Genomic DNA, 12,239 nt, shown 5'->3' with positions numbered 1-12,239 from the left:
GTCCACCTTAAATGGCGCAGCAGCTACAGTCTGGAGCCCGGCAGCAGAGTGGAACTGCTGCGCCATTTAAGGTGGGACGGAAAATTCGAATGAGAACCCAACTACCGCAGCAGATGTTAGTGTGTTACTCGTAGATTAATACTGAAACTTGACGTTTAGGAGTGAATTCTCGGGATTTCGACATCTTCTCCTGACGGCTGGCTCCTGGCCGCGATCAGTGCCGCTAAACGGACTCTCCCTCCGGGGCCTCCGCTCTTCAGCCCCGCGCTAAAGTAGCGCGCTCCGGCCGTTGGAAGCGACGCTCCGCCGCAAGCTCGCTGCCTGCTCGAGCGTAACGGGTGCTCGGTCAGCCGCAGAGCAGCGGCAGCCAATCAGGACGGAGCATTCAAATTCAAACAGGAAATCCCGCGGACGTTTAAAAGGCTGCGCTCACGCACGCGAGCCCGGAGTGCCGTTGTGAAGTTAAATTGTACATTTAAAATTTTATGTAAATATTTTGTATAAACTGGAGTAAAAATGTCAATTTAAATAGTACGTCTAAAGTTTATGTAAATTTACAGAGGAACAAGTAAAATCAAACAAAAAAATAAACACGTTTTGTGTTCGAAATCTTCCCCTAATCACTGTAATGTGGGGTATACATTTGAAAATCTGCATCACTACGTAGAGCACTATTAAAGGGAGCAGAATTCATAATAGCTGTAAAGAGACACTACGTCGTGCGGGTTTGCTCGTTACTGTGCGACAACAGATTCCGTCGCATAAACACTGTAAGTCAGCATTCTAGCATAACCACCGAGATTGACTGTACACATGACAAGAGCCTACTAACATCTGTAACAGGTCTAAAGAGAGGTCTGTCGAGACGTTGCTGGGTTTGTAAACCTACCAAAAGATGTTGCAGGTGAATCTTCAAACCAAACAACATAGTGCATAACAGGTATCCCCATCCCTTAGGGTACATCGGTTGTACACTACATATCACGGTGCATTATGGGATTGTTTGAGCACAGTGGATCTTCTGTGGACACCCCTACAAAATGAACCCCAGAAATAGTGTACCATATAGTTAATAGGGCACAGTTTCACACACAGTTGTGGTTGTTGTTTCTGAAAGCTTTACTTGACTTTTTTGTCAATGGTAAAAGCGTATATATATATATATATATATATATATATATATATATATATATATATATATATATATATAAAAACATTTTGTATATATATGTTATATATTGTATATATAATATTTTGTATATATATAACATTTTGAAACATTTTGTCTTTTCTTTGTATTTTCCGGCTGGATATCACTGGATCCTCTGAATTCTGAAGTTGTTAAGGACTCGAAATGCGAGTGATACTATATACCACATAAATACACAGCTGTGCATTGAGCTGACATAATACACTGGGGAGTAGACAAAGAGTGCAAAGTACTAGTAGGACAACAGACAATATACATATATATACAACATGAAATACAGTATGAACAATAGCAATAAATAGACAATAAATACAAAAGAAACCAGAAATACAGAAGTGTACTGGTGCATGTTGGTGTACTGATGCATACAAGTGTACTGGTGCATAGACAGTAACATTGCAAAATATATGTGGCATTTTCAAAGGTAGATCATGTGTGAATTATTAGTGTTCAGTATTCAACGTTGTGAGTGTTTGTTTATATGTTCATCCAAGAATTTGTAAGTGTGACAGTTAAGTCTCTTAGCCAGTTAAGTTTCTTCACAGACTACGAAATGACACATGGCTTCAGAGGTCAAAGAACGTTATTTAGAATATTCATACTTTTAAGATTTATGAGCTTAAATGTTCCAGTTTAAAATTTAGTATTGTTTAGCCTGGGTCTGAATGGAAAAAGCAGGCTTTCATGGTTGTTGTGTGTAAAATTGTGCGTGAAAACATCACTTGAGCTTGTTTGAATATTCCGTTGCTTTTCATCACCTCACAAAAGACTTTAAGATAAACGTCCTATATTTTGATTGTCCCAGTCAATGCAGTGGAAAAAAGGCTGATTCCAGGCTGGTTCTCTGACTCTGAGATGCTTTTTAGGTGCGTTCATAGTGTGCAGTTCGTATGCAAAAAACACTCATGGTCAAATGACATACTTTGTTTATTTGAAAATAAGTAAAAAGTGAGTTAGCCCATGTTTATAGGGAACAAATCTAAAGTGCACAATTTCTACTTATTTGCTGACGTAACGTGCTGGAAAAAAATAAAACATAAAATATAAAAAGATGAGTTTTGGACAAACGGCATTTATTTTTTTCCCCCCAATATGTTAAATCAAGAAAATAAGCAATAGTGCCTGCATAACGATTGCATCCCTAAATGCAAAACTAAATCAAATCAAAAGACGTCACTCTGAACTAGAATATCTAATACTGTTTAGCTGAGCTTGTATAATTGGTGTTATGAGTTCTTATGAACCTCTTAAGACGGTTATGGAGAAAGCAATAAGCAATTTGATACCCCAGATTAGGTTTCTCCTTATGTATGGAGATATCCATCTGCTCGCAGTCACCTCTCACACCCTAAGTGGATTCATTCCCTCTGATTAAAGCCTTCTGTAATGCTTTCTGATAAAGAATCCTCCAGTGCTGTCGACTCTTGGCTTAAGACGACAAACTTTTCTCTATTCACACAGCCTAGAGTTGTTATTTTAATAATTTTGGTGGGGACATTGCCTTCATTGTATGTGTGTGTACGTGTGTGCGTGTGTGTGTGTGTGTGTGCATGTGGGGGTGGAGGGGCTGCTGATCCTACACCAGTGGAAATTTGGCCACGCACCCGGTTTCCCGTGGCCATATTTGGCACAGAGCGAGCGCCTGTTTGGGTCCATTGTGACTATAAACAGATGGATATCTTTCCCCAGAGGATTTCAACCTCTCCTGTCTACTTTTTCTAATAGGTCAACAGTGACGTGTTGGCTGTAAAAACAAACTTCCAAAAATGGTGGGCTTTCTCGTGTCGCTGGTTTACCAGCCGTGGCCGGTACCTGGATGTATCTGACTTGCTATCTGTTATTGTATAGAAAAGTTCACAAGTGGTCCGACCTTACTGTGGTTATTCTGCTGCTCCATTTCAAACATTTACTGCATGGTTTGTTTGAAAGACCTAAAGCTTTGGTTTGCCTCTCGGCGCAGATCGACTGTACGGTGCAGCACGAAAAGCAGTATATCTTTGTGCAGCGGAGAGTGGGCGATGTGTCTAAAATATAACACCATGATTCTTGAGGGCAAAGTGTCGCAATATTTAGTTTTGTTGAGATTTGAGAACGGACAAAATGCACCAAATAACCATTGTGCCGCATTACAGAAAGCAATGAGGAGATATAACTAGTGTTCAGAAGTTTAGTATAACTTTATATTAATAAAAGCTGTTATTTTATTCAGTAAGAACTAAACAATAGATTGAAATACTGTTAAATTTGGACACCAGGCTCTATGTTAATTTTGGGAATTACATGATAAAAAATATTCTGTATCTATTATCTTTTTGTAGTAATTTCTTGATAAATTATCGTCCTTTAGATTTGATCATCATGCTTCTCATGTGAGGCTTTCTGGATGTTTACTTTATAAATTCAGGCAATGCTAGACAGCATTATCAGTCTTTATAGAATTAGTCGACACCTATAAAGCCTATGATGATCTTCAACACATCAGTTTTGTATTGTTAAAAACAGTGATTCCAAATTTTGAATGGTAATATACAAGCAATTTAGTTAATATAAGCTATTGGAGAGGGAATAATCAAACAGTTGGTATACAATAAATTCAGTAATACATTAAGTTAATGGAGCAGTTATTCCTATGCAGTTTATATTTTTATTCACTGGTTGTTGTTTATAGGCTGCTTAAAATTGGTCTAAATCTGTCTAATTTATGATCCATGCAGTTATTTCTGAATCTAGATGTACTGACGATACCTGTGATATACTCATAAAAGTCTAATACAGCGTAATTTATCACAATTACTATAACTTATAGTCATATTGCCCACCCCAGTGTGCATCTAGCTCTTTTTTGACACGTCTTAAGAATTTGTAGCATTGCATTGTGAACATTTTAGCAAAGGGTGTTGTTCACAGAGAACTTTCCTAACCCGCCTGGCTGCTGTGTTTTATTACATGCTGCACTGCATGCCATTGTCAAGCCAATAATTCCTCATTCAGCTCCTGAATGCTTAAAGTGCACCATCGCACGCCAGTCCTGTCTGACAAGCACTTCGCTCAGCGCTGCATCATTCCTCTCATTGTTGTATACTAGGGTTGTAAATCTCTGACGTGACAGTGATTCTATGTGGGTACTATCCTTCGGAAACAACTCATTCAATTCAGTACAAAAGCAGAAGCAATAAATTTAGCAGAAAACAGTGCAGAAGTCTCAACAACCACAAAGCCTCAACAACTGCACAGAAGATATTAACAGTGTTATTATATGTCAGTTTTCAGTGTTTAATATGTCCACCCTTTGCTAAAGCTTTCTTTGCAGTTTCTTGCTTTCATTTTTTCCAAGAAACCTGTAGCGATCTCCAAAGTTCAGTCATAGAAGTTGGTTACATTGTCTGGTTTTAATGATCCAAGTAATCCAACTCACTTGTAAAGGACACAGCTATTGGGTTTAAGATCAAAAGAGTTAAAGTCGCAGGAGGTAAAGTGCACGAAAGTGAAGAATACCAATAGATTTAATTTTTTACTTTGTGTCAGAGGCTCAATTAATAATTTCTGTTTTAAATTGAAATGTTTTCTGATTTTTTCTGACACAGAAAAGTGAAACTTATTGACTGTTTGGAGATTAAATAAATCAAATCGTGGTGTCAGATTTATGCATTCGCATTTGATGCGAAGACAGAATACTAAGAAAGTGATTAAGTGACATACCAAAAAAAGTGATTCTTATAGATCATTATAATAGATGATAACAAAATCTGTTCAGGTGAATTACCATCTTCAGTATCAATGCATTTTCACATATTTTATGCTATTGCGTACAGGATTCTTGTGAAGACCACACTGTCTTTTCTCAGACTCCAGCTCCTTCCCATGAACATGTTCAGATGAGCCAGAGATGAAAGACACATAAAAGCATTTAAAGTAACTCTGAAATGTCAGCCTTTGGATACAGGCCCAGTGATAGGAAATGATGCGTTACAAATTTGGGAAATTCTCCTGAGACAGGAGATGAAGAAAGTTTCCATTGGCCCACCCTTCCATTCTTTCAACAGAGAGAGATAAGGAAGTAAATGAGCGAATACACTGCTTTTCAAAGACAGAATATCAAGGTAGAATATGTATGCAGGGATTAATATGCAAACGTAACATTAAAAATTAGAAATAAGTGTCTGGACTTGAATCAGTCCATTCATTTGTCTATCCATCTGTCAATACTGATAGAACAAAAGGCTCCAATATGCAATGAGCCCTCTAACCAATCACCATGTTTTTTGCTCTCTGCTGGGAGCTTCCTGTCCAATCCCAGTTTCTGTGGGTGCTTTGAAAGGAGATGTTAATGTAGTCCAACAAAAGTAAAGTAAAATTTATCCGAATAATCAAAATTTCTGTAGAATAAAGTGTATTTAACCGCCTTTAATGAGACGCTACTCGTCTGATTAATCCAACATGCATACGACATAGAAAAAGCGGACATTTTAGGATAAATGATGAACCTGCTTGGGTGCGTGAAATCAAGCGCCAGCCTACCAGCATCTCATTAACATGAAATACACTCTGATTCACGCAGCTGTTTCGGAAGGGAGCCAATAAAACTTTATGGCTTGTGAGCCAATGGCTGTGCTCATAGGCGGAGTTTCAGGTTGTGTAGTGAGTGCGCAGCTCCCCCTACAGACCAGATTTTATAGTGTTAAAATTACAACAGCTGCCATTGGTATTTTATATGATATTGATAATAGTTTTGTTTAGTTTGTCATTTTCATTTTAGTTTGTCACTCGAATTTTACAACATTTGATTTGACAGCAGTTTTGATTCTGACAAAACAGTAATAGTTACAGTTAATGCTTAGTTTTACTCGTCAAATATGTGCAATGATTTTGAACGTGTTGTAATTATTCTTTTTATGTATTCTGTACAGGGGTGTTTTGCAATCTTTTGTTCTGAAACTAAATTTGTGTTTTGGTATTTGAAAAAAAAAAAACAATCTTTCTAGTATATAAATGGAAATCTGTAGAATCAAGACAAACAAAAAAAGAACAGTTAATTGAATTAAGCGATGTTCTCAGAGTAAAAAGTTAAAACTGAAAGTATGTGGATGGACACACCCCTGTGATTTAGTAACACTCTTAATCCACTATGAGTGAACTGAGTGAATCACTTCCACAGAAAAGGATGACAAAGTTTCAGGGAAGTTCAGTGAAATAATATATTGTGAGTAAAGTGTTTGTGCTCAGGATGCAAACGAAACTGACAGGTGCTTTATTTACTGTGGTGCCCTCTTGGAGACGGGTGTAAACTGATGACTTGAGCAACACTTAGTGGCCTTGGTTGTGCTTAAGTTAACCACAAAACTTTAACAGTTCAAAAGCTGTCGAATTTGACCATACTTACTATATCACTCAGGTAACTCTGGGCCCATGACTTAGTAATTAGATACTGGTAATATTAATAATATCTTCATGTCAATTCAGTGTTTAGAACCATCATGTAGTAAAACTGCAAAATAAGGACAATATACTACATTCTCAAAACAAATGTCTTAAGAAATAACAGAATAAATAGCACATTTTTTATTTTTAGCAGATCTGAATATCTAGTTATGGGCAACAAGTTTGCAAGGTGTATCACAGTCACTGTACTATTGTTACAATACTAGTATTTTTCTCCATATGATAACTGTAATGCACTTTGCAATATCTTAAAGAGAAATTCCAAATCCACCAAACAAAATCAACAAATTCAGTTGTTGAGATGTAAACAAAGTAATTCCGAGTGGTTTGATGTGAAATGGGGCATTATAGAGGGAAATACGAGCTCTGGTTTCCTTACAGTGTTGGCGATAGGAACCAGGGGTCACATGTCACAAAGCAAATACAGGCATTTTATTTACTGTCCAAGACCTCCAGTGAACCTACAATTTATATATATAAATAGGGAGAAATATGTGTTTCCTTATGGGAATCACAACACTCTGCATGTATCTCTCCACCGTTAATGGATTTCAAAAAGCTTATCTCAAAACCATCAAAAAGCAATGTTTCATCATGCATTCGCAACCATTTAACCTTTCCATGAGGGAGCGTTTAGAGGCATTAAACTCCTCAGTTGTCTGGTTCTATCACCACCACAATGAACCAGTCTGACTTGGTAAGTTTCTGTAGAATGACTCTGAATGACTTTGTTTACATCTTTTGCAGGAATTTTGAAAGACCAGCCTGCTTAAATAGGGTTGTGCATTCTAAATAATTTTGATATTCAGATGTGTGTGAGAGTTAATGAATAGGTAACTGGGAGGAAAATTTGGAAAGTGTAATATATAATACATTATATAATATATTTAATTATAATATATAATACATTTATTTGTGAATGCGAATCAAACTCAGCACATTTTAAAACAGAAAATCAGCATTTCAGTTCAGTATATTTAGTAAAATAGAGTAATATATTACTTAATGAAATGAATGAAAAATAACAAATCACTTAAATGTGATTTCGGTGTACGAATACTGGCACTTTGAACGGCTTACCGAGTACTCGTGTACCCGTGCCAATCTCTTAATATTATTGAATTGGTAATGTGATATAACTAAAGCTCTGCAATATTTTGACCGAAATAATTTACTTTTATTACATTACCTGAACACCTTCATTCACATCACCCACAGAAACTAATCCAGTCAGTGTAATTTATATCGTACCACCCCACTGTATAGTCTTACATACATCTAAAGTAGACCTTTCATGAACATCAGCCATGTGTCTCTGTTGGTTCTAGACAGGAAGGAGGGACTGTGTGTTAACCATTATCAATGCAGGCACTTGGAATAAGCATTTAAACGTCAAAGCAGCATCTCAGGATAGTGATGAGAGAACACTCATGACAAGCTAACATGGAGCTAATCAGTTAAAGAACTAAGAAAGCCCTTTGCTTGCTGATTTTCTTCTGGAATTGTTTGGCAGGTAGTTGTCCTCTCTGTTGACCTTGTTGTCCTTGCAGTGCAGTGTTATGCACAGCCTACCCACGCAGCAGCTCACCTTGCCCACCCATGCAAATAAACTATGCAAAGCCCCACTCACCTAATATGGCAGATTGTGGCTGCTTAGCTTCAGGTGGAACTGTATTTCTAAACTTACCTAGGAGTAGCTTTCCCAACTCAAATATTAACCAGGATAAGGCAATAATATTAGGTCAGTGAAAGGTCTGTGTACGGTAGTTGTGGTGAAGATGGTGAAGAGTGTTCATGTATAAAAATTCGAACAAATTCAGGCAAACGGCAATAGTCAGTGCCAGAGTCAAAAAATTAAAACATGCTTCAAATATTATTTTGGTTTAGTAGCTAAAATGAAAGTACGCCATTAACCATGGATAAGGCAAAATGATAGTTTGGTGAGTAATCAAACTGACAGGCTTCCCTTACACCAGCCAAGGCATTTATGCTGTGTTTGGGTGCTGCTCAGAAGCTTGTACATTAACAGATGGTTAACTTCATTCCGTTTGGGTGCTTGTTCAAAGATACGCCCACCACACAGAAAAATAAAGCATGTAGGTCTGAAGAATACTCCTCCTGCTTTTTCTTTGCTATATTAAAAAGCTGAAAGATCCCTCAGAAGCCCATCATGTATATTTTTTATATTCATTGCCAAGCTTACCATTTTTCACAGACACAGAGTAAGTGACAAGTTGAGTTATGAACTGGTGGAAACTCATTTGTCACCTTGAGCCCAAAGTTTCCCACTATTAAGACTTTGTAGGCCGAGTGCAATTTATAAGTCAGACAGTTAGTGTTTCCCAGTTTCTGACACCATTCGAATGCCACATTGGTGCCAGAAGTCGTAGCACTTGAGATATGAGGCTAATGTAATGTCACTTGAGCAGCCAAAACATGTTTGTTTCCTTTTTTCGTTTTAGATTTGAGAAACAATGCAAATGTAACTAGCAAGTTATGGAAGCATATATCTTACTCTATATCAGCGCTGCATTACTTAGCTACATTTACAGAACTTTTCTCCTTGTCCCGAATTCAGTCAATCAGCCAGGGCATGTTTGCTATCTAAACATTTCTTTTATGTGCTGGAGCTACATGGCTAATGCAGCTAACAAGTAATTGGTACTTATACATCTTATATCAACATCATATTACTTGTTAGCTACTTTTACACAGCAGTCATTCAGTGTTTTGCGTCTGAATTTTACTTCTTTAGCACTGGAGCTAAGAGGCAAATGTAGCTAACATATAATGGAGCTAATACTAAAGCAAAGAGCTCTGCTGAAACTGCCTAAATCATCATACACTTCCTTCGAATTATATTTAGTGTTCTTAAAAAGACTTGCTCTTGTGGTTTCTGATACTGTAAAACATACGGTTGGTACAAAAATGGACGAATGTACCAACAAAATTGAGGCTTTTCCTGTGTTTAGTAATGAGACATGCTTTTGTCTGTTCGTTCGATTATGTCTTGGTTATAGGGTAAAAGGAAAATAGTGCTTTTTGCTGAGCAACACCTTTAAAACTGACTTCAGAACAGGGCCTAGCTGTGTAACAGGTACGTAGTGGTTCATCTTTTTTTTTTTTTTCCAAGTACCAAAGTAGGACATTTAAGTATAGCAAAGTGAATAATGTATGTCATGAGGCTCTAGAAATGAGCTTGTATGGGTAAAAATATCCCCCTTTTACAACACATGGTTAGCACTGAATGGAAACTTTATGATTGGTGTCATGAGTGTGTGTTGTCGTGAAGCACAAATACTGCTGAAAGTCTGCAGTCAAAATGAAATGAGGCTCAAAAGATGTCAGTTGACTGGTGAAACTTTACTAAAAGGACACATATGAAGATAATCAAATGTTTTGTGAGAAGCAGAAACTGATAAAATACAGTAATAAATGAAGAAGGTCAAGTTATGAGACCTAAAAGTTATCAGTAAAGTAACAGTAAAACAGTAATCTCATTTTGAACCTTGAATGCTGTCAGTGTTACTTTTCAAAGTAGTAACTCCAGTAAACATCTACTACATCTGGAAACAAGCTTTAATTCCTAAAAAAAGAAAGGCTGGTTAGTTCTGTTACGTCTGGAAAGGAGCTTTTTTTCCTGAGAAATAAACCTGGTTAGTTCAGTTGTTGTCACGCCTACTGGCCATTCCTCCATCCAGAGATCAGCTTCTCCGGAGTATTGAGAGGCGGACTCCTCCCACACTCACACACCTGCCTACAATCTACTCATCAGCAACCCTTTATAACCCGGGCTGTTCCGCTGCCTCCTTGCGAGGTGTTGCCACTTTCTGTGTCACTATCAAGCTGGTTTCACTGTGTTTTGGTCTTTCCTGTTTTTCCTTGACTCTTTGCCTGTTGGATCTATGATTTGGCTCTAGGGACTTTGTTAAAAGACTCCCTGCATTTGCGTCTAACAACCCTGTTTGAGTGTTACGGTTATGTCTGGAAAGGAGCTTTTTTTCCTAAAAAAATAAGCCTGGTTAGTTCAGTTATTTCTGAAAAAGAGCTTTTTTTCCAAGAAATAAACCTGGTTAGTTCTGTTACATCTCAAAAGGAGCTTTTCTCAAGACATAAACCTGGCTAGTTCTGCTGCGTCTGGAAATGAGCCTTTTTTGCCTTTCATATGGTTATTGCAAAGAATACATGCTCATTTGTATTAAAAAGCTAGATGTTCCCAAGTGCTTCATAGCCAGTCAGCATGTAATTCTGCTGTCTGCGGTAAGACAATAGGAATGAATGTTCCACACCAGTTCCTGAAAAGTTTTTCCATCTACATGCGCTGCTTTTGTGTTGGGTCGTGTCTTACTGTTGTTTGAGAGATGTGACACGGCCATGACTGGACACACTGTTCTCAAATGCAGTGATAACTGTTTAATGAGACTCAGGTTACAAGTTTAACCCTCATACACTTTCTCGCCTCATGTATTTTTAAAGGCTTCACCCACTGTTGTCTATGCCTCGTATATTATTCAGCGTGGCCTTTGATCTGTGTTGCCACGCACTGCAAGTTATTGCTACTCTTTGTACAAACTCCCTTTATCTAAAGCTTGTTCAAGTTATTAAACGGTAAAGTGATGAGGGTGATGTGCTGGACTTGTGGTTTTGTTGATGAACCCAGTTGCCATATGTCGTGTTCTGTAGAGTAGCATAATAGCTGTAGGGCTTGATGTAAAGCATTTTGGAGGAAATCCACATTTTACTTTTCTGAAGGCCGAAATCTCTTGGATAAGAGTTAAATAATGTTGCTGCGTTGTATAGGTTTATTAAAATGGTGCAGTTTACACTGAAATATGTATGTGAGAACGAGAAACGAAGAAGGAGAGAAAGTGATTCAGTCCTCCATTCCGTACAACTCTTCTGATTCAAGAGAGAGGTAAAGATTTGAGGCTACTTGTCATTAAGACTCGGTCAGTATTGTTTTCTCTTTCTTTCTCTCGCCTTCTCACTCATTCACAAGTTCAGAGGGCACATATCCTACATTGTTCTGTTTTTGTTACTGTGCTTTGTACTTGGCTTCTGTTTGTGACTAAGTTGAGCTAAAGTGCTGTAGGCTTATATATGTAGATGTATTGTTTTTGACATCACAAAAATAATGAATACAAAACAGGCTGTTTTTGTAGCATAGATTCCATATATGGATTGTATGCACTAGGAGTGAACAGTACACATTGAAACTCTTAACAAAGTTTACATCCTACTTTAAACTTTTCATTTAAATTAAATTTCGTAGTATGGGCCCTTTAATGTTTGCAAAACAGGCTCATAGTGAAAAGAAGTTTACAAATCTGAAAATGTTAATGCAAAATTTCTACTTGTTTGCTGAGTTTAACATGTTGGACAAACTGTTGTTCTGTTTTGCACAGACCACATTTTATGTTTTTTGTTTTTTCCCATAAGTTACATTCAGGAAATAAAGACTAATTGTGCATTATTTTATTTTTTTGAAGTGATATTTTATCTCATTTCCGCTTAGAAAATCAACAAAAAGTCATTTGACCAGTGGTGCTCAAACTTTTGCATATGACTGTACAGTTTATTGTGTAAATTT

At 37.3% G+C, this 12,239-nt stretch overlaps 1 protein-coding gene across 2 annotated transcripts in view; it reads left to right on the top strand.

The window, feature by feature from the left end:
• Positions 1-12,239, top strand: part of inpp5l (inositol polyphosphate-5-phosphatase L) — a 50,235-nt gene that overhangs the window by 1,027 nt on the left and 36,969 nt on the right. The window lies entirely within an intron of this gene.

The sequence above is a fragment of the Pygocentrus nattereri genome, chromosome 29, assembly GCF_015220715.1.
Source record: "Pygocentrus nattereri isolate fPygNat1 chromosome 29, fPygNat1.pri, whole genome shotgun sequence".
In the NCBI taxonomy this organism is placed as follows: domain Eukaryota; kingdom Metazoa; phylum Chordata; class Actinopteri; order Characiformes; family Serrasalmidae; genus Pygocentrus; species Pygocentrus nattereri.
The sequence above is the reverse complement of the archived record's forward strand: the minus strand, read 5'-3'. Positions and strand labels throughout refer to the sequence as shown.